The sequence below is a fragment of the Trichosurus vulpecula genome, chromosome 2 (genome assembly GCF_011100635.1).
Source record: "Trichosurus vulpecula isolate mTriVul1 chromosome 2, mTriVul1.pri, whole genome shotgun sequence".
NCBI classification, from domain to species: Eukaryota; Metazoa; Chordata; class Mammalia; order Diprotodontia; family Phalangeridae; genus Trichosurus; species Trichosurus vulpecula.
In genome coordinates, this window is record NC_050574.1 from 310,784,610 (window position 1) to 310,808,981 (window position 24,372).

Sequence of the window (24,372 nt, forward strand, 5' to 3'; positions counted from 1 at the left end):
ACTTCCTGAGTCTAGTTCCTGGATTTTCTCACATACCTTGTTAGTACATGATGCTACCAAGCCCTCATCCCTTTATCTGTCTTCTTCCTTTTAAGTGTTATACTCATCTAGAGTTGTATCTTTACACAAACTTTGTGAATACACATGGCAGATATTATGTGGTCAGGTGGAAAAAATGTTAGATTTGTAACTTAAAGACATGATCTCAAAGGCAAGCTCTGCTACCTATTCAAACAGCAACCACACTGGCATACCCAGGATGGCTGCTAGCACAGGTTCTTAGAACTGTTTTACTAGGAAAGATAGCTGTTTAAGGGGTCAACCATCTTACTTTAATTAAACATATATATCATTCACTTAGTTCAGGGGAAAAGCACACTGAACTTCAGAGAAAATATAAACAGAGAAAATACAAGTAGTGAAATAAAGACCAATAGACAGGGTTCTACTGCCTGAATCAAGGCAATATTGCTATACACTTTACATACAACACTGAATCAAGAGAGCCTTTACCTCTGAGCAGTCGGTGGGAGGGGGTGGTCTGAACATATGGCCACTCAGAGTCTCAACCAGGGAATCACAAGGTCCTTCTCATTAGTGAACCCCCAAAGCAAAACCTCACCTCAGAGTATATATATATATACTTCTCAGAGCCAGAGGGCATCACAGCCCTCGGGACCCAGTGCCTAATTAGAGATTAGCAAAAGGTACAACCTTCCTACAAGCAAGCCTCCCCTAAACAAGCTTCCCTTAATGGGCTCCCCCTAAGGCCTATTAATGGGTGGGGAAGATCTTCCCATTCCGTTAACATTACACTTATATGACCTTCTTTATCTATAAAATGAAAGGGGATAAGGGCTTTCCCAATTCTAAATTCTGCTATCTCTATGTAACAGCTCATGGGATTTAAAGCTTGGAGACACAGACATTAAAGAGCAATTATAGACAAGCCAGCTACCTCATGAGTTTGAAGAGTCAGGAGATCCTGAGCCAGTGCTGGCTCCCCAGCAGGAGGTACTTAAGGCAGCTAGGCAGAGCATGGGATAGAGTGCTGGGCCTACAATCAGGAAGTCCTGAGTTCAAATCCAGCCTCAGACATTTGCTAGCTGTGTGACCCTGGGCAAGTCACTTAACCTCGGTTTGCCTCAGTTTGCTCAATTGTAAAACAGCGATAATACCAACTAACTCTCAGGGTTGTTGTAAGGATCAAATGAAATAATACTTGTACAAAAGCACCTGATATAGTAAACACTACATAAATGTCTATTCCCTTTCCCCTTCCTTCCTGCAAACATAGCACTTCTTGGAAAATATGGAAACCACTAGCAGGATGCTTCAGCTGAAATGGCTCACTGAGTCCTAGTGAGTTAAAGTAGCACAACCAAGGCCACAGCTGGCACAAATAACAGAATTTGTACCCAGGTCCTCTGATACTAGTTTCCACCACTCTTTTCACCAGAGACATGTCATCAACTCACAGAACTCATGGTCTATCAGAGGTAGAAGGGGCCCCAGAGATGACCTTGTAGTATTTTAAAGGGGAGGAAACAGCTAGGCCTCAGTTTTCCCATTTGTAAATTGAGAGTATTGGATAAGATGAATGCTTAAGGCACCTTCCATCTCTAAATCTAAGCTTCTGTTCTAAGGTCATGAGGGAAAATGATTTTCCAGCAGCACAGCTGGTACCAGAACTGTAACTTCTGGTGAAGTCTTTATTTGCTTTGGGCTACATGAGGTACTTTACACCTCTCAAGAGAATAGGATTCCAGGAGTTAGAGCAAGATGCTGCAGTACCCCTGCTGCCTGCCCCAGACAAAATCCCTGTTACAGCCAAGGATAGTTGTCTTATGGCTTAGGATCTGGAAGCTCCCCAAAGGTGATCCTCTTTAAACCCCTCCTCAAAGGAAGGCAGAGATGCAGGCCTTGAACAAAAGGAGATGAAGGAAAGGGAATAGAAGAAGAGGGATTCTCATAGGATTGTATGGACAATTATGAAAATCCCTGAATTGGTTTCAACTCTAGGACCCTGTCCAGTGGAAGAAAAATCAGAAACTTCCTTCTTGACCTCTCCGCTCTTCCTACCCTCTGTGCTCCCCTACCAGGGTGCCAGTGAGCTGGACAAATGTTTTCTCTCTGACTCCACTCAGGTGGAATGTCTCCCTTTACATTTGCCTGAAAGGAACTACTGAAGCATTTAAGGAACTAACCTTTGGACCCTGGTTTTTCAGAATGAGTAAACGTTGGAAATGTTTCCTTCCACCTTTGCTCCTTTTTGCCTGACTATTAGCCAGTTGATTTCCCTTCAAAAAGGAAAAAAAAGGAGAAAAAAAAGGATATTTCTCTTTTGAGCTTTCTCATTTTCATTGCTCTCTCTCCTCCTCTCCCTGTTCCTCCTCCTCTTCCTCTTCCTCCTCCTCTCCCTCCTCCTCCTCCTCTTCCTCCTCCTCTTCCTCGCTCTTGTTCTCATTCTCACTCTCTCTCAGTCTCCACCTCTCCCATTTCCTCTCCCTTTTCGTCTTCCTCTTCCTCTCTCTTTCTTCCCTTTCCTTCTCCTGTGTACCTGTGACTGTGTACACACATACCTTTCTCCCCTTCCCCCAAATCACCACCATTCCCGTCTCCACCTCTCGCTTTCTATCTCTGCACTGTAAGAGAAAATTCTCAGCCCAAGAAATGTTGCAGCTAGCTACAAGACAATTTTCATAAGCCTCATTCTCGCTGGGAAATCCTTGAAAGAGGGCTTGAATTGAGAGGTAGGGAAAGGGGCAGGTGTGAGAAGAGATGTGGCCTTGGACGAAGGTTGCCTTTGCTGCCCCCCAAATACACCATCTGTTCCCTTCCACGAAGACTGTATCCTTTCCTCCTCACTTCTTGAGAAACCTTCTTGTTCTCTTTTCTCTTCCTTAACTTACCTCTCTGCCTTCCCCCTCAAAAGCTGCTTTCAGAAAAGGATCAGCTACCAGTCGTTTCTTCCCAAGATCACATTTCAGAAGTTTGTGGTGTTGTTTTTTTCATTCGAGGAGTATCTACATCTTCACTCACTGTTGGGGATGGGGGTGGGGGAATAGTTTTGTTTCTTATTAAAGCAGTTTTAAGCATCAGTTTCTAAGGAGAGCATATTTTTGGCAGACAGGCCTTCATGGCACCACTACCATCATACCTCATAAGTAGCTATCCACTGTAACCATAATAAGGAAAGAGGAAAAAGAAGGTTGAAAGTTAAAAACTCATTATGAATAGGAACTTGTGAACTGGAGTGACAGAGTTTGGGGATTTAACCAGGGCTTAAGGCTTCAGGACAGAGGAGAAACTGAGGAGAAAGAGGCCTGATAGACCATCCAGATGAGTGGTTTCATTCCTGTGACCAGTTAATATGGAAAAAAGCAGAATTACGAAATCATTGAAGATTATTTCATTCTTTTTCTTCATATTCCGTGTCCCTAGTACAGTGTCCAGCACAGTAGGTGCTTTAAAATGCTTATTAATGTATCTGTTCAGTGTTCTTTCCCTTCCCTTTTCTTGCTCTGCTTCCACCTCTCAGTCCCCCCCTTACCCTTGATGCTTGTGAAAGACAAACATGAAATGTTTAACTGGACCTCACAATTTACAGTCTAGTCAGCGAGTCAGAAGTACTCAGAGAAGGAGGATTAAGCAACCAGCACAGGATGGAAGATGCCAAAAGGGCTCTAGTTTTAAAACCCAAGAGTGGGATTTAAGTCATGGACAGGATGACAATTTGGCATTTCCCCTCCAGAGAGAATATGTCCCTTGGCTACATGACAAAACTAGGTCTAGGTTCTAGGTAGCTGACCAAGGTGCTAGGAAATTATTCAAGCTAACTGGAGGAAATTAGAGAGACTGTACATGGGGATAAGATTGCCATATCCTGTGACCTGTTAGTTCTTTTCTCTACTAAGTTTTCTATTTTACCTTTCCCCATTAGTTTTCAGAAAAGTCCTTTGTGGCATATTGGTAGAGGGAGAAGGGGAGACAATCTTTGCCTCCTATAAGTTAAAAGAAAAAGAGTTTGTGTTCACCAATAAATGAGGAAAGCTGAAGAGACGCAGTCCACTCCATTGGTTTGACAGGGACTAGTAGCACTGATAAAGAGGAATAGGAGTCAGCACTTCCAACAGATCTAGGGTATAGATCCATTAAGAGTAAAGCAAAGAAAGTCTCTGACAGCATTGAGTCTTGGGTTTGGCTTCAAGCTCTGTCCAGTTCTTGCCGGCAACTACTTCTTTGCATTACTGTTCCTAGGTTGTTGTTTGACATTCCAATAAGGTATTGTGTGCTAGGGCAGAGGTTCTTAAACCAAATGAGTCTGTGAATAAATTTCAAGGGGGGTTCACTTGGATGGGAAAATAATTACATCCTGATTTTGACTAACCTCTAACCGAAATTTATATTTGCCTCGATTGTTTAAAAAACATTATTCTGAGAAAGGATCCATAGGCTTCAACAGAGAGCTAAATGAGCCTTTGGCATTCTCTCCAAAAATAAGTTAAGAACCTCTGGACTTAGCTGTTGAAAACTTAAGGTGTTACCAATCCCAAGGATATATTAGAGAACCCTAGAGTCATGATAAGTCTAAATAACAATGTTTATAGCACCTAGTACAGGATCATATGGGAGTTTATTGGAGAACCTGCTAACCTGGTCTCAGAATAAACCTGTATTCAAATCCTGTGTCATGACATTTGATAGCTGTGTTACCATGGGCATATTTGGAAGAATAATTTTTCTGTTATGAAAGGAGTTCCAGGAATTAATAAGTTGCTGTGAAAGACATATTTTCAGTAGGAAAGCCTTCATACCACAGCTGGAATTGAATCATATAGACAGCTATCTATAATAACTATCCCTAAGGTGAGATGGACATGGATTTAAGCCTCAGTTTCCTAATATGTTAAATGGAAAAACGCATTTAAGATATATTTCACAGAGTTGCATCAAATGAGATAATATCTAAAAGTGCTTTGCAAACCTTAAAGCAATTTGTAAATGTCAGCTGTTACTATAATAGCCGTTCAAAAAATATTTTCTTGATTAATTGATTTGACAGAATGAATTGTTAATGGTGAGAGTTTTAGGCACAGAGAAAGGGAGGAAAATATTTGGAGCAGACTGAGTTTTCCAGGGTCTCTTAGATCACATTATTAGCCCTTCAAAGACTACATGTGTAATCTATCCAAAACCATCAGCAACTGATTTCACAGGACTAGAATATCTAGGACTGTTCCTGAAGAATACTGGGAGAAAAGGGGAAGCTGAATCAAGAGGAGAAGAGTTCAAAGTCTGTCCTCCATATGTAATGTGGACTTCCCGGAGTCAAACACTTGTGCTCCTCTGATTCTCTCTACAACATTCTAGCAGCTACTGCTCAACCCCACCCCCACCCCCTTACAGCAGCCACTGGAGTAGGTTTGTGAGGTTATCTGGATATGGAGAGACTGGGTGATGATTGGGGAGACCCTGCTCCTTTCTCTCCTGCTTCTGAGTTGGAAAGGACAAGACCCAATAACTGAGCAAATTGCTTGATCTTTACCTTCCTTCTTACAAGACACAGAAAGAGATTAAGCAAGGGGAAACGTTCCCGCTTATAAAGCAGAAAAGGTGTGACCACTATTCTTTCCAGTGAACTGTGCCCATCCACTTTTTTACTTCCCCTCCTGCAATTGTTACTGTGTTATCTATTCCCTTTTACCTGAAACAAATAATAAACAGAGATAGATTTCTAAACTGATGTGAGTCAACATAAGAATCCCCTAGACCAAGGATTCTCAAACTTTTTTGTGTCATGGAAGAACTGAGTTCAAATCTATCCTCAGACATTTACTAGCTGGGTAACCCTGGACAAGTCACTGCTCCTCTGTTTGCCTCAATTTCCTCATCTGTAAAATGGAAATAATATTACCAACCTCTGAGGATTATTGTGAGGATAAAATGAGACAATGTTTGTATAGCCTGTTGCAAACATTAAAGTGTTATATAAATACTAGCTAATATTATTGTCGTTCCAGTTTGGTGAAACCAGTTGGCCCATTGTCAATAATATTTTAAATGAATAAAATAAAATACATACAATTACAAAGTAAGCCATATCAAAATACCTTAAAAAACGTTCATGGGCCCCAGGTTAAGAATCCCTGACCTAGACTAAAGAGGGTAGCCACCTCAGGGCAAAACTCAGCCTACTCAGGACTAAAATTAAAAGGAATGCCTTTCTGAAATCTTTTATTGATGCATACCTGTATTTTGCTCTACGTCCAACAGCAGCTTCCCAGTAGGTGAAGATATCTATAAAGGGTACCCTTCGGTGCTCTTACTCACCATCTATACCTATCACTAGTATTTTATATCACAAGATGAGATAATTATTATTTCCTTACATGTGGGACCTTTCTCCTGCTAATTCATATAACGCGTGAGAGGTATGCCCTTATTATTATCCCACATGAATAGTTGGCCCTGATTCAAGGACTGATGTTTAATAGCTGCTTTTTCACTGACTGTCATGTGGTATATGAAGCTAGAAATCATCTTCTCCCAGAAAAAATAGGGAAAGTAAAAGGAGCAGGCATTCTGCATTAAGCAGGACAGACTTGTGCTCCCTGAGAAGAGGGTCCCTGGCTCACTACCTTAAGAGTCTCTCACAAAAGCAGATATAAAATGGCTACTTGACAAAAACTGGTTGACATATTGAAAAGAATCTCTTTGTAAACTGGAAAATCTGCCTTGATCAATCAAGGGAAAAGAAACTTCCAGATTGGATGGACCCTAGAATCAATGTTTAGATTCACTCACTGTCAGAAAGACAAACAATCCTAATTCCCCATATGGATCCCATAGAGAAATTTAGGCCTATGCTTCTTTTGCTTGTTCAACTAAGAGGTGGGAGGATGGGATAAATAGAGGTCTCATTTACTTACTGAATTGTACCTCTTTTTCTCCAGAAAAAAAAATCAAGACCACCATCATTTCAAAAAATAAATAAACTCTGCTCCCCGTCCCACCCCTAATCCCCTCATCTTCAGTTTATTCCCTTTCTGACATTCTTTATGCTAGACAAACTGTCTTATGCACTCCTCTCTGAGCTCAGCATTCCATTTCTGGCTCCATGCTTTTGTGTGAGCTGTCCCCTGTGCCTGGCATGCTGCCCCTCCCTCATCTCTACATATTAGAATTCTTGCTTTCCTTCAAGGTTCAGGTCATGTGTCACCTCCATAAGGAGTTCTATACTGATTTCCCCTAGTTGTTAGGGCTCCCTCCCCCTCAAATAGATGTAGGAGATTATTGCCAGCTTGCATGTTGTATCTGACAGAAGAAGGTCAGCGCCCGGGGGCAGAGATTATCTAATTTTTTTTCTTTGTATCCATGTTGACTAGCACAGTGCTTTACACGTTTGTCGTTGTTGTTCAGTCGTTTCAGTTGTGTCCAATTCTTCACGACCCCATTTGGAGTTTTCTTGTGAAAGACACTGGAGTTGTTTGTCATTTCCTTCTCTAGATCATTTTATAGTTGAGGAAACTGAGGTAAACAGGGTTAAGTGACTTGCCCAAGGTCACACCTCCAGTAATTATTTGAGGCCCAGTTTGATCTCAGGTCTACCTGACTCTAGGCCAGGCACTCTATCATCACTTGACCATCTAGCTTCCTGCTTGGAATCTAGTAGGTATTTAATAAATACTTGTTGGATTTTAATCACATAGTTGAACTTAAAAATATAAGTGAAAAAGTGGCCCACAGGACTATAAGACAGATATAATGTTAAATTAATTCCTTAGCTACAATGAATATATTTGCCCACACTGTCACAAAAGAATATTTGGTTAGAATTTTGGGTGAATTTCCTAACTGTGTGTTGTTGGGAAAGTGAACCAAGTAAATAACAGAGGCAGTGGAGGAAAACTAGAAACACAGTCCTCAAATTGGCATTTCTCAATCCTTTTGGTCCCAACCATTTGGTATATTTCCCTGGTAGTCTGAAGTTGTTTATACTTTCTGGAGAAATCACCCTAGGCAGCAAATTGTCTTCCTTTCGAGGCTTGACTTACTGGAGCATCCACAGTTGTTCCCACCCTTGCATGGGTGTCATTATCAGAGACAGAGACTGGATGACCACTCCTTAGGGATGCTGTGGAAGGGTGAAATGGAGGGCAAGGAGGGTGAGCCCAGGGAATCTCTGAGGTATCTCCAACTCTAAGATTCTCTAATTCTATGATCCAATGGCTGTGCAGTTCTCAAAACACTGGGATACCCATGATGACGTAATGTTCAAAGTAACTCCCCAGGAGAGATAAAATATTGTGACTCAAGGAACCTTTTGACACTGCAACTATTCTCCTTCCCACCACCTTACCTCAATCAAACACAGAAGAAAGGATCATCCTCCAAAGAATGTAAAATGCAAGATGCAGAACCATAGAATTCTAGTCATTGAAGATACCTTAGAGATCATCTTCTGTAAATTTCCTGATTTGCGGACCGAGAAAATGGGATCCAGAGTTATGAAGTAACCCACTCACAATTATCCTTTTGTTTTACTTTTCATATACCTTCTCCTACATACTACTTCCATCTGTCTAAATTTTATCCCTCCTTCAAGGCCTTGCTCAGGTCTTACCTTATATAGTAGAAAGAGTACTGGATTTGGAATCAGAGGATCTGGGTTCAAATTCTATCTCTGCCACTTACTAGCTGTGTGGCTTTGGGGAAATCACTTTACCACTCTGGTCGTTAGCTTCCTCATTTTGTAAAATGATGGAGGAGGAGGGATGGAATAAATCATTATAAAGTCCATTTCCACTCTAAATCTATGATTCTGTGACCCTATGATTCAATACCTCTAGTCAGAGGTGAATAAACCACTCTTCAAAAGGGTATTAGTCCTTAGGAAGTGAGTGATTAAGTCCAGTTAACATTCCAAGTCATAGTATATCAATGTCACAAGCATTTTGGGGGTCTGGGAGGGCATGAACTGATTTCTTTCTAAAATACCATAATATTTAGTTAATCTCTAAACCCTTCAAAATTTTTTCCCTTAGACACTGAGAGGAGAAATAGCAGTCATGCTTTGGGGACTCAGCCTGGTGATGTGGCAGAAAGAAATATAGCCAAGCTTCCCCACAAAACTCCTCAGCAAAGATCTAAAAAATGCACCAGACTGAGTCCTCAGTGAGCAATTCAAGTGAAAATCAGAGTAAGTCCAATTTTCAATGCATGCAAATATAGGAAGATGGGAGAGAGACAGAAGACAAAAGGAGAGAGAAAGAGGGAGAGGGAGAGAGACAGAGAGAGACAGACAGACAGACAGAGAGACAGAGACAGAGAGACAGAAACAGAGAGAGACAGAGACAGAAAGACAGAGACAGAGACAGAGAGAGGGGACATAGGTTGTATATGAAAATAATCCAAGGTCACAGACCTGCACAGAAGTGCTCCAAACTAGTAACAGCAATAGGGACAGGTGCCCACTGGAAGCTCTGCCCTCACTAAACAATTCCACGTTCTAGATCCTAGATGGAACGAGGACAGGAGCCAGCACCCAGGGATGGCATTTCAGGGTTAGGAGCAGTCTCAGACACTAGGCTGAGTAGAGCAAGAAGCAAATTCAGAAGCAAATAGTAGCTATGCAGCTGGAATACAAAAAGCAGAGTAGAGTCACAGTTCCCACCTCAAACACCACCTGAAGCCTTCCAGGAAATAATCAGAGCAGGAATCCCAGGTCCAAGGGGAGTCTACTGTTATACCACTGAACCTCTAGAGCTTGCCAGCTGGCCTTCACTGCCAGTCTAGGTGTGGGTACTCAGTAAAAGCCGCCAGACTATTGGTAGTATCTCAGTAATCTCGCTGTCTTCATTCTCCTCCCTGCCTGAGGTTGTGGAGTTCCTGACCACGTCATTCTCCTCCCACCCCTTTAAACCTTGTGCTTCTCCTTGGGATAATTGATCTGCGATCCTCTCTCAATTTTAGTTATCTTTAAGGTCTTTGTTCAAGGATCAAGGACTGGTCAGACCATAAACTATCCGGAATGGTACTTACAAGATCAATGGTAAAATAGAGCATTAGTGGCTAGGATTGATATAGCACTTTAAGTTTTGCAAAGCACTTTATATACATTATTTCATTTCATTGTCACAGAGACTCTAGGGATAGATTCTAATCTTCAGATGAGGAAAATGAAATGGGGGCTAAGTGACTTGCCCAGGTTCACACAAAAAGGATTTGAACTCAAGTCTTCCTGACTTCAGGTCTAGAACTCTAACCTCTGTACTACCACCTGAGATACGGAGTCCAACTAACGTAGGATAAAAGTCTTCCTTAAAAATATCTTACGTCCTTTTCTTTTTCTTTTTTATTGTTACAAGGGCTGATCCTCTGGGTGAAGAAAGGACAAATTGTACATTTGGAAGGTGATGTTAAAAATATCATTTTAGTTTTTTAAGGCCTTATCTTAAATGCCGCTGTCTAGATATCCATGTCCCTGGCCCAAGTCCATCCGTCCCTGGGTCTCCAAAAAGTCTTTCTAGTTCTATCCAGTTTTTATTTCTAGTGTAGGCTCAGCAGTTCACTGAATCTGCTGGCTACGCATTAGTTCTCACAGCTTCTACTGAGCTGAAGTACTTCTCTCTTACTGTCCTCTGACCTCTGCCGCAATAGCAGAACTCTTTTTAGACCCATTGTCTTTTGGCACCCAAAGCCATCTACTGATCTCGAGAAAGCCAATAAACGAGGCCATCTAAATATGAAGTCACCGCTGGGAGAATTTTCATTATTATTATTATTATTTCTACTCTGTGACTCCACAGAGCCACAGTGCCTCTTAGGGGAGAGAACACCTTAGAGAAATTTTTGCAATGCTAATTACCAGGCAGGGCACTGATATTTTATAATTAAATTAATTCAATATGGTCTATAAAATAAAACTAGCATGACGACTCACCAGACACCCTGATGGAAGGTCGTGATTGTCTCATTGTGAGATTATTTATTCACTCTGGCTCTCTAGCCCTTTAGAATCTGTGCTCTCAGTTAGCTCCTATAATTCAGGCCTTTTTCTTTTTAGAAAAATAAATTACCTAAACAAATGGAAAAGAATAAACAGCTTGAATTGCAAATTATAAAGTTGCCGAGCCTAGCAGTATGTGAGGCTGTTATTCACAATATGTCACTTTAAGATAAGTTAATAAAGAAATATAGAAGAGAATCAATTTCTGGTAATCATTAGCATATACAGTACAAAAAGCTACAGGGTATTCAATTAATTCTAGACCATAATTATGGAGCAAGAGCCACATGTATAAATCAACTTTAAAAAAACTTTAATGTAATAGGAAATGCCATTTCCAAAGGGAATTCAGGACAGAGGATTAATAGCAGCTATACAGTTCAAAGTGCACACCATCCCAGTGAACCTGTGTGGGGAGTCTCAATGCCCAATGGCCAATGAGATTTTACAAACTTCTGACATTCAGAAATTCATAATTATGATAATCACAATAATTTCTAATTTTTCAGCCACCATCTGTTTGGAGGCACTCAGCCACCTAAACTAAATGTAACTCAGGCAGGTGCTAATTAATCCCAGGAGATGACACACACTAATATATGTCCAATCAAAACAAAGTAAAAATATATTCAAGACACAAAAATCCAGCTGAAATGTATCACTACATTAGAGGGGCAATTCATGTCACTTCACAAAACAAAATGAGAACCCATTTTCAAAAATTAAATTTGATCTTTTACCATAACTGTCTCTAGGAGCCTTTTTCAAACCATATTTCACAGAACCCTAGGGTTGCACAGAAACATGGTAGGGTTTCATAGAATGGTGTTAGGATTTCATAGAAAGATATTAAGGTTCTATAGAAATGTGCATGAAAACACACTAGGATTCCATGAAAACATGTTAGGATTCTGTGGAATTACATTAGGGTTTCATTAATGCACATTAGGGGCCCTAGAGAAGCATGCATGGGATACAAAGTAGTCTGTTAGAGTTTCATGGACTTTTTATCTAGAGTTCCATGAAAGCATGCTATAAAGTTATTTGGAAGTCTAATGGAGTTCTGTAGAAGCATTCTAGGGTTTCATGGAAGTGTTTGAGGGGTTCAGAGAAGTACTTAAGAGTCCTGTAGGAGACGGTTCTATGAGAATGCTCCATAAATAGAATTACATTTGAAATGACATACAAAAATATTTTTTCTCCTCTTATGCCTCCATATTACAATATTATCTTGACCCCAGAGCAATGAAATTATTTTTTAAGTGTACTAGGGGACCATTCCAGAAAGTGAGCCGTAACAACATTAACGTTTGATCAAAGTTCCACAGGAAAAAAAAAACCTAATACATAAAATTTGGATCACTTCAACAAGTGTGAAAACACTCTGCACTAAATTTACATTTTCCTTTTCCTGTGAGGTAGTGTGGCAGCATTCAGGAGGACCCGGTTTGCCTTTTGCCTGCTTCAGGACCTGGTATAGATCATTTTATCTCTCTGCGTCGCGGTTTCCTCGACTATGAAACAGCATTAATAATGTGTGAACTCTGCACCTCACAGGCCTGATGCAAGTATGAAATGAGATGATGTTTAATGAGCATTTCATAAACCACAAAGTGGAATCGATTATTAGCCAGGCTGGGGTCAACTTTTTTTTTTAAATTGCAATAGTTATAATTGGAGTCTGAGAATTAGCTCTCATCCTCTCTGAACTACAAATCCCAGGATTCTCGTCAGTTCTCAGACCTCCATTAGATAGATAAAATTTGCCTTTATTGTCCCTTGCCTTCTCTTTTTGTGACCTTGTCTGTACTTTCAATCCCCTGACTTTTCTTACCCTCACCCTAACAATGCCCCTTGTTTAGATCCCAAGTCCTCTCATGGTATTTTTTTGTATTATCCCTCCCAGGAAGGCATGAACTTTCAAGGAAAGAAAGGAATCCAAAGGAATGAATCTCTAATGGTAGAATCTCAGTTTCCATGGCACCTCTAGAGAGACTTGTTGGACCTCTTCAAATGACACTGGCCATTCTACTAATGTGTACATTTAACTACTCTTGACCTGTTCCATTAAAGAAGAAAAGTTCTGGATGGTAAGTTTTTCAGCACAAAATTACCCAAGTACCCAATTTAGGACATGTTAGCTCTATTCTTTACTCTTGAGAAATATTCAGCCCTTCTGGACCACCTGTGAGATAGATATGGCAAGTATCATTACTCCTCTTTTGCAGATAAGGAAACTAGGGCTCAGGAAAGTAAAGAGACTTTCCCAAGATCATATGAGCAAGAGAAAGGGGATGTAAAAAGCCCAGGTCTTCTAACCCAAAATCTAGAGTGTTTTCCCATTATACCACATTTCCTTTGAAGGCACTATAGGCAGCCTGTGAAGTTAAATGAAGTGAAGAGACATTGAGAAAACCACCTCCTCTCCAACATCTAATCCAGGGCCTGTCCAGGGCACCTGAAATTCCACCAGGAGAATATCATTGTTTTGACTTCAGTACTAACTTCTCCCTTTTTACTTTCAAACCCCCCCCCCATTTTTTCCCCACTGCAAGCTCCCTTGGAAGAAAAGGAAAGGATTAGTCTAGACTCTAGAGACTTATGTTTGGGTACCTCATGAAAGGAAGAGAAGGGAGGGAAGAAGGTTGGGATAAGTGACAGGGATGGGAAGCAGTATTGAAAGGAGTAAAAAGAGGCTCAGAAAGGAGAAATGACAAATGGAAGTCAAATTAACACAATTTTGCAAGGAATAGGGCTTGGATGTGTGCACATAGATGTATATTTAATTCAGGGGTATACTAGAGCCAGCTCTAACCAGGTGAGAGAGCCTCCAATTGGAAAATTTTCAACGTATTTACCTCTCACAAATCAACAATTGCTACAAATCAGGGTTTGATTTATTGTTTTGGTGACTGTGTAGATTTAAGAAAGTGTTAATAATGCAGATTTAAACATTTATTCCTCCCCCAACACAGAAACTTGTCTGATATGCTTGTATTTGTATTCTGGTGCTTAGCACAGGGTTTAGTAAATTCTCTCTGTCTCTGTCTCTCTATCTTCTTCATCAATCATCTATCATCTCTGTCTTTATTTGTCTCTGTCTCTCTCTGTCTATCTTCATCTCTGCCTCTATCTCTGTGTCTCTCTGTCTTCATCTCTGTCTCTGTCTCTGTCTGTCTCTGTCTCTCTGTTTCTCTCTGTCCCTGTCTGTCCCTCTCTGTCTCTCTGTCTCTTTCTCTGTCTCTCTGTCACTCTCTCTGTCTCTCTCTTTCTCTTCCTCCACTTTCTCCTCCTCCTTCCCTCCCTCTCTCTCTCTCTGTCTGTTTTTCTGTCTAGTAAGGTAGAAGCTGACAGAGACAAAGGAGAAATCCAGAAAATGTGAAATAAGGATTTGAGGAAGGAGTCAAAACCAGGAATTTTATGCCCTGGGGTGGGGGGAGGGGAGTGAGAAGGTATCACAACACAGAAGATAATCTGTGCTTGGTACACTCATACCAGGAGGTGGCCCAATCACCATTCCCTTATTGGTGTGCCCAACGGTCCTTAACTCCATTGACAAAGACAAGGAGGGAAGGCAGCAAGTGGGGAAGAAAAATGGTAGGGGGAAAGATGCCATGGTGGCTATCTGGAACTAGGCAAGGGATCAGAGTTACTCATAATATGGAACACAGACAAGTAAAGAACAACGTGCCATAGAGATGATAGGATGGAATACACCTTACAGGGTCAGCACACTGGGACAAAACTGTCGTTTCCTGGCCCTAGGTAAAGCTCTGGTAGAGATCTCTCTGGTGGGACATTGAGGAACATCAAGAAAAGTTTAATGGGAAAAATGGCATTTGAGCTAAGCCTTGAAAGAAGAAAAGGATTTTAGGACTCAAAGATAAGGGAAGGAAGACATTCCAGGTAATGGAAATAGGGAATAGGAATGGTCTATATAAAAGCATGAGGAGGAGAGAAGTCAGGACAAGATCAGGAATGAGCTAGTATTCCAGTTTAGCTATAGTTTAGAGAATATGAATGAAGCACAGTGAAAGATAGATCAAAGCCAGAATGCAGAGAAAGCTGTAATTCTACTTCTGTGCCCAGTGAGCCTTACCCAGTTGGGAAATAGATACAGTGAGTAGAGCATAGCCTGGATGTTAGGACTTGGGGTGTGAGAAGTGATCACAGCCTGAGAGAAAAAAGTCTGCTGTTAGAGGGCCCAGAGGAACAGCCACTGTCAGAGTACTCCAAAGCTGGTCAAGCATCTAATGGGATATGGCCTCCTGAGTGCTTGCTGGATAAATCATTTCTTTGCTGCCAAGTGAAGGCCCCCCAGAGGACTTTTAAAAATACTCTTTGCCTGACCTGAGAGACCTGAGTCTTGGAGCCCATCAATATGGATTTCTCTCCTTCTCTTGGTTTTTAACTCAAGTGGACACCATTCTGACATAGACAATGTATTTTAATAAAGCATTTTACCTGGTTTACAGCACTCAGACTTACAAAGAATGAGGTCCTTTTATTTAAAAAAAATCCGTGATGCATTTCATTTCTCATGCTGTTCCTATAGTTAGTCGACTTAGACAAGGGAAAAGAAGCAGGGAGTTCTGCTCTCCATTTCTACTCATGTTTGCATTTCAAAATCCATCAAAACAATGCTTCCCTTCCATTTTAAAGAGTCAGTGAAAACATCTTTCTCTTCAATATGGCTTAGATACTTTCCTGGAAAGTAGATTTAAGTTAGGCTATCCCCATTTGGCAGATGAGAAAAGAGGGGAGGGGCAGGGAGGGGCAGTGGCTTAAGTTGAAGAGACCATTAGTACCAAAACCCAATCCTCCTGACTCTCAGCTTCTTCTTATGGGCCAGGTTGTAATATTTTATATGTACAGGTACATATAAAGAAAGGTACAGAACAAACCTTTCATTTTCTTATTCCATTGATCAGCAAACACCCACTTACTACAGGTAGGACATCTCCCTCCATCCTCATGTTCCCATTCCAAGGACTTTCTCTAAAAGTTTGTATCCAACAATGACTAAGACACAGGTTCAGTGAACAATCGTAGAACTTAGCCATGACATATCTTCTCCAACCTGAGAAGCTTCCTTCCCCTTATAAAATTCATGGCTTAGACTGTTAAGATGTAAAGATTTGTCTCTTCACACACACACACACACACACACACACACACACACACACACACACACACCTCACAGTTATCTGATCATCCCCACATCTATACCATTGCCCACTATTCCTCCTTCTGGAAACACTGGTACTCCTCTGATTACCTAAATTTTATGCCTCCTCAACTTTGAAGTTTGGATTCTTAGAGTTGTAAAGAAACTCAATTAGAAAATCCAACTCCTTCATTTTATAAGTGGGAAAGCTGAATTCCAGAAAAGGGAAGAGGCATGTTCCAGATCACACAGCCAAGGCATGAACTCTTAGAACCCATGACTCCTGGCTCCTATTCTCATACATAAGCCACTAAAAAAGAGAGAACACATTTGTAGCCCCAACCTTTAGCACATTGTACATAATAGATCTTGCTTTTGATTAATAATAGGATAAGGATGCTTATGATCATAATATTAAGAGCCCATCTCCTCCAGGAAGCCTTTGTCTGAACTCTTGCAATGCTAAAAGTTTACACTATACAATTTAACTTTGTTATGTGAAGGAATATGGAAGAAATTACAACACTACTTTTCTTGTACCCCATGAACCTTGCCCAATGGGGAATAAGTACTAAGAGAGCAGAACATGCTCTGGATGTTAGGGCAGAGAATATGAGAAGAGATCATAGCCTGAGGGAAAGAAATCTGCTGTTAGAGGGCCCAGAGGACCAGTCACTGACAGTACTCCAAAGCTGGTCAAGCATCTAATGGGATATGATCTCCTGTGTGCTTACTGTATAAATCACTTCCTTACTGTCAAATGAAGCCACCCCTCCCTCTCGACCCCTACTCAAGGAGTTTTTAAAATGTTACTTGCCTGACCTGTCAGGCCTGGGACCCATCAATATGGATTTCTCTCCTTCCCTTGGTTTTGAATTCAAGTGGACACCATTCAGTCACAGACAATGTATTTTAATAAAGCATTTTATCTGGCTTGTAACATTCAGACATTAAGAACGAAGTCCTTTTCTCAAAAAAAAATCCAAGATATATTTCATCTGTCATGCTATTCTTATGGTTAGTGGACTTAAACTAGGGAATAGAAGTAGTGAGTTTGCCTTGCCATTGAATTTCAAAGTTCACAGAAAAGAATGCATCCTTTCCATTTTAAATAGCCAGTGAAAATATTTCCAGTCTTCTGGGTTTTTGTAACACTCCTCTCTCCTGTTTCTCCTACCTGTCTGTTCCATCTCATTCTCCTTTGTTGGTTCACCTTCCACATTATAGCCTTTAAATGTTAGAGTTTCCCATGGCTCTATCCTGAGCCCTCTTTCCTCCTCTCCCCACACACCTTCTCTCTCTTACTAACCTCATGGCTTCCTGTGGGTTTAATTATCATCTTATGCAGATGAAGCCCAGATCTGCTTATCTAGCTCTGGTCTCTCCCCTCAACTTCAGTCCCACACCACCAATTGTCTATTGGACATTTGAACTTAGATGTTCCGGAGTCACCTCAAACTTAGCATGTCTCAAACAGGACCTGTCATTTCCCCCGCCAAAACTCAGCTCTCTTCCATACTTCCTTCTCTCTGTCAAAGGCAACATTCCCTCTAGTTTTCCAAGATCTCAGTGTTATCCTTGATTCCTCATTCTCCCTTGCCCCACATGCCCAAATATTTGCCAAATCTTATTCTTTCTATCTCCACAATAGATCTCATATCTGGCCCCTTCTCTCTTCTCACATGGCCACCACTTAGGTCAGGTCCTTATCACCTCTCACTTAGATTATTGTAGTAGCTTCCTGACTGGTCTCTCTGCCTCAAATCTATTTTTAATCCATCCAGTCCTCCACAAGTGACAATGTGATCTTCCTTAAGCACAGACTTGACTACATTCCTGCCCTGCTCAATACATTCTAGCTACCTCTATTACCTACATTACAATATGTTCTAGTACCTCTAGGGCAGGAGCTCTTAATATAGACTCCACAGACTCCCAATGGGGGTTTGTGGATAAGTTTTAGATGTTTTGTGAACTTGGATGATAAGAAAAAAAATTGAGTCTTTATTTTCACTAACCTCTAAATGAAATTCAGCATTTCCTTTAATTATTCATGAAGGCAACAAACATTCTGAGAAAAGGGGTCCACATGGTTTACCAGACTGAGAAAGGCAGCCATGACGCAAAAAGGTTAAGAGCTCCTGTTCTAGAATCAAATAACTTCTCTGCTGAGCTTTTAAAACCCTTCACAACCTGGCCCCAGCTTATCTTTTCAGCCTTATTGTATGTTACTGTCCCATCCCAACTCTGCAATCCAGCCAAACTTGCTTGGCCTTCTTTCTGTCTCTCCTCATCTCTCTGTCTCTGTCTGTCTGCCTGTCTACCTGTCTGTCTGCCTCTCTGTCTCTCTGCTTCTGGGTCTGTCTGTGTGTCTGTCTGTCTGCCTCTCTCTCTCTCTCTCTCACACACATACACACAAACACACACACACACACACACACACACACATCCTTCTATGTCCCATCTTTGTACTCCTTTTGTACTGGCTGTCCCTGATGCCTGGAATGCACTCCCTCCTTATCCTTGCCTAATAAAACCCCTCCCTTTCTTTAAAATGCAACTCAAGCACCACCTTCTATGTGAAACCTTAATGATTCCCCCTGCTGTTAGAGACATCCCTCCCACAGAACTTTGCATTTAATTATTTTGCATTTATTTGTATTCTCATTATATACATATATATGAATTTGTCTCTCCAATTAGAATGCAAGCTCCTTGAGAGCAGGAATTGTTCCATTTTTATTGGTATTCCTAGTAATTAGCATGCTTGAGACATAGTAGGTAATTAATAAATGCTTGTTGATTAATTGATTAATTATATTCTGCCTTGGTTTATATAACTATTGCCTATATTTAATTCTTGGCTTGCCAAAGTGACTGTAAGCTCCTTGAGGGTAGGATTTTATCTCATATCAGGAAAGTAGAGACTCTCACTACTAAAAAGAAGCCCTGCTGACCAATGCCCAGTATTAGAGGTCTCATTCACCTACATTCCCAATTGGGCACAGTTATCATTGACCTTCTTCATCTCAAGATCTTCTAAACTCCCACTGCCATTACCTTCTCATCTCTAGATCCAATTAACTAAATATTCCAATCCTATCCTAGGGAATTCTTACATCTTTGCTATAATTCAGAGCCTGTCTCCTGGGACAAAAAAAAATCCTTTCTCTGCTATTTCATCCCTTCCCATTCCCAGTTCCACTGTTCTCCTTTGCCTTCTCCTTCCACTGTGCCTCATAGATGCTCCCCTCTATCATCATCCCATCCACTTTGACCCAAGTCTTAATATATCATTTAATGATTTCCAAAGTGTACATGCTCACAATGAAAACTTAACAATCAACTTAAGAGAAATGGTTCAAGCTGGCCTAATATCAATTAAGTTGGGTGTATTTGATTGAGTTTTATTAGGTGCTAAGCCCCAGGCCCAAACCCCTATCTATTAGGTGCTAAGCCTATGTGTGCATGAAGCCCTCAGGGTCCTAAGGGGAGTTGCTAAGACCAGAGCCAATAGCAACAGCCTAAGTTCTGGTCACTCAGATGACATTTGATGATGGCTAAAGAGTGCATAAAAAGAGAAAACAGAGCTATTTGAGGAGGGCTCTCACTCTTGGAAGTGTGCTGATGTGGAGACTCTGGGCAGCTGTAGTTAAGAGCCCTCCAGCCTGTAAACCTGGATGTTCGGACTTCGTTAAACTCTGGTAACTATGCACTGAGATTTGAATCAGACAAGTTTGTCTATTGATGTTTGTAATTTGTTTGTATTTGCTCTGAAGTTCAGCATGCTGGCTTTTTCCCCTGAACTAAGTGAATAATATTTGTATGCTGGATTAAAGTAAGATTGTTAACCCCTTAACGTTGCTTTCCTTAGTAGAGTAGATCAAAAGAACCTGTACTGGCAGCTTTCTGTGTGCTGGTTGTTGGTGGGTCTTACACCCCTTCAGCAGCCACTAGCAGATTGTTGCAACAGCTGGCTCCAGCACACTCTTCTATAGAGGAAAGGGGGAGGGAGGAAAGAAATGGAGAGGGAGAGAGTGGAAGGATGGAAAGAAAGAAGGAGGGAAGGAAGGAAGGAAGGAAGGAAGGAAGGAAGGAAAGAAAGAAGGAAGGTAGGAAGGAAACATTTACTATAAACCAGGTGCTATGTGAAGTTCTGGGAATACAAATTTAAGTAAGACAGGCTCTGCCTTCCAGTAGTATACGTTCTAATGGGGAAAGCCAACATAAAGGGAAGAAGACAAAGAGGGAAGGGGCACATGGCAGTATGGTATTCAGGGGCCCAGGAAGTGGCACAGAGGCCAGGTTCTAGATAGGGTAAGGGGAAAGCTCGCTTATCAGAACCCAGGGTGGCTCCCAAAGCGGAGTCGAAGGTTCTTATGGGAAAGAGATGGGAATGAAAGTCAGAGAGGAAAAAGCATGGCATGGAAATGTTCAAAGAAAATATGTGGACCCTGAGCTCCTGAAGAAATTAATGAATGAAGACCAGGGAGAAGGAATAATGGAGCAGAAAGGGAAGACTCAAGGCAATAGACAAAGAAGTTGATTGACTTTACAATTTTCCTATATAGACCCAATCCCAAAAGACAGTTGAAATATCCACTTTTTAATATGAATATTTCCCCCCTGGAATCAGCTTTCTCTGCTCTTGAACTCTCTTGTCTCCTTGTCTGTAAAAATAATTTCATAGCAATCTCTTCGCATTGACAAAACATGCTTCATATCACAAAAGCCTAGGGAGTTCTCCTATGTTAGCACAATAGTCTAAAGCTGTTTACACTGGAGGGGGCTCCTCATTTTATCCCTGAGGAAATGGAAGTGATTGGGGGGGAGGAGGTACAGCTGCCAGCAAACTGCAGTGACTTCTGACAGCACCATCAATATACCAAGCAGGAGAGCTTGAAAAATGCCACTGTAGGCATTTTTTTCCCTTCCAAACTCAAACTGACCCACAGAAAGACAATGACAAAGGGAGACATCTGTAGGTGACCTTGGACACAGTGGGATGACAACATGAATGCCTTTTATTCACATGGCAGAGAAGTAACACAATGTGGTGTGGTAAATAGAAAGCTGGCCCTGTCAGAGTGGAGACCTGTATTCAAGTCGCGACTGGTCCAAACTGTCTGGGTGGCTCTTCACAAGTCACTTAACCTCTCAGTGTCCCAGGCAAGTCCCTAAGATAGTGGTTTGCCAAATATGGACTAGGGATCCCTGGAGTAACTAACATCTCTAAGGGCAACTTGGGGGCAAATTTATTTTCATAATACTACTGACATTTAAATGGTAAACATTGATAGATAGAACCCACATAAACAAAAGATCTTAGGGGAATCATGAATATGTTTTAATAGTGTAAAGAGGTCCTGAGATTTAAAAAAATTGAGAAAGACTGCCCCAAGACTCTAGGTGGCAGAGAAAGTACTGATTTTCATGGGCAGAGGAAATTTTCTCACCTGAGAGTTCCCTACACTACTAAAATTGAAAGTCTAGTCTCATCCTATTTACACTCATTTTTTGTCAAAGTACTTTCACACTTATGACCTCAATGATCCCCAAGCAACCCAATAAGGGAGGTAATGAGGGCACTGTGATATAATGGAAAAGGAATTAGACATAGAATTCAAAGACACATTAAAGTGTTGAATGAGTCACCATCTAGCTGTATCTCCTCAGGTAGATCAATTCACCTTTCTCAGCCTCAGTTTCCTCATCTGTAAAATGAAAAAACTAGGACTGGCAAAAGAGCGCATACTGTGCCATAGAAGGACCACTTGAAATATCTGGGGATGTTTAGACTATTGAAGAGAAGCCTTTTGGGGAGAAGGTGGAGGTATGATAGTTGCCTTCAAGTATTTGAAGGGTCATCATGTGGATAAGAGATTAGATTTGCTCTGCTTGGCCCCAGTGGGCAGAAGAGAGAGAAGTGGACAGAAGTTGCCCAGAGGGAGGTTTGATGTAAGAAGGAATGTCCTAACAGCTAGAATTGTCTAGAATTGGACTGCTTTGGGAGGTAGGAGGTTCTCCATCCTTAGAGGTCTTCAAATAAACACTAAATGACCACTTCCTGGGGACTCCTCTAAAAGTTGGGCAAAGTGGTCACTAATCTTCCTCCCAACTCAGAGATTCTGTGACTAGATCTTCTCTAAGGTCTCTTTTAGCCCAGTGGTATTTGAATATCCCATTGAGTAAGCTTGAAATAACTGCTTTCAGGCATCTGAAAGATTGTCATATAGAGGAGGGATTATTAGATTTGTTCTGCATGACTCCAGAGAGCAGAATTATGAACATATTTAAGATCTCCTTTGAGTGCTAGGGCTATAGACAAGAAGACCTAATTTCAAATTTGACCTCAGACACTAGTTTGTGACCTTGGGCAAGTGGCACAACCCTGTTTGCCTCAGTTTCCTCATCTGTAACATGAACTGGAGAAAGAAATAGCAAACAACTCCAGTATCTTTGCAAGAAAACCCCAAATGGGGTCACAAAGAGTCAGACATGACTGAAAATGACTGAGCAACAACATCTAAAAATTGACCTTCACAGAAACCCCATGAGTGGGGCAATAAAGGCTTTGATGGAATGGAAAAGAAATTGGACTTAGAACAAAACACAAGTTATAGTTCCAATTCAGCCACTAACAAACTCTGCCCCCTTAAAGTAAGTCATTTAAAGTCTCTGTAACTCTGTTGCATAAGTTGTTTGGAAGAAAGGAAGAAAGGAAGAAAGAAAGAAAGAAAGAAAGAAAGAAAGAAAGAAAGAAAGAAAGAAAGAAAGAAAGAAAGAAAGAAAGAAAGAAAGAAAGAAAAGAAAAGAAAGGGAGGGAGGGAGGGAGGAAGGAAGGAAGGAAGGAAGAATAGAAGGAAGGAAGGAAGGAAGGAAGGAAGGAAGGAAGGAAGGAAGGAAGGAAGGAAGGAAGGAAGAAGGAGAAAGAAATAGAAAACTGGTTTTATTTCATTTTATAGGTGAAGTAACTGAGACCTAGATTTACCCAAGGTCATGCAGTTTGGCAGTGGCAAGGTTCCCAGCTCTCTTGACCTCCAGTCTCCTTTAGAACACACATCCTTTTCCACAGTTTATAATATATATTTGCTTGCTATTTGGTTTACTCAGCACAATTCATATTCAACTTTAGGTTCAGGAATTGAGGACACTGCATGCAAACTTGGTGTCCCCCATTCACTTTGCACTGGTTTATACCTTAATGATACCATGTTTCAGTTCCAGAGGGGAGTCTTATGTAAGAAAATCATCTAATACTTATGTGCTACAGAAAGAATGACTATTCTTCTGGGCTCCTGATCATTCCTCTGGGAGAAAAGGCAAAGAATAAATCCCTCCAGTTTTCAAAACTATTTTCAAAATCCTCAAAACACCTAGGTATGGAGGAATGATTTTCTCCCCTCTCCCTTTGAATTTGGCTGCCTCAGACCCTGTTTCTTCAACTCCACTTTCATTCCAATATGATCAGGCATATGTTGCTTTTGATCCTCTTTGGCTTGATGTGATTATTAGATTTGACAGTGTTATTAGATTTCTTTGTGCATGGTCTGTGCTAGAGATTTCAGATGGCAGTGGGGAATAAAGCTTTTGTTTTGTTTGCTTTTTTAAGGTGTCTGTCTCAATGTTACCTTCCTTCTGAAAGAAGACAAACCCCGTCCCCACTTTTGAACATCCTTATAGCTATTGAAGGAACCAACAATCCTCCCATCACTCAGACTGACAACCTCATTGACATTCTCAACTCCTCCCTTCCACTCACTCCACATGACCAATCTTTTGACAGGTTTTATCTTTGCCTCCTCCACATGTCTTTTATGTCCCTTCCTCCCCACTCATGGAACTGCTGCACTGCCATAGGCCCCCAACCCCCTGCCCACTGTACTCTGATAAAAAGCCTTCTAACTGGTTTCCCTAACACACATCTCTCGCCATTCCATTCCTTCTTATAATCAGCTTCCAAAGTTATCTTCCTAAAACCCAAACCTGACCATGTCACACACATAGACCACCCCTAACCTCCCCCTCATCACCTCTGGCCAATTCCCTTTTCTCCCTCTTACCTCCAAGATCAACCATAAAATCCTCTGGTTTGGCTTTCAAAGCTCTTCCTAGTTTCCTGTCTCCGTACTTCACTGCCCTGCACCTACTTACTCTACCAGGCTATGTTCCTCTCATACAACACTCCGTAGTT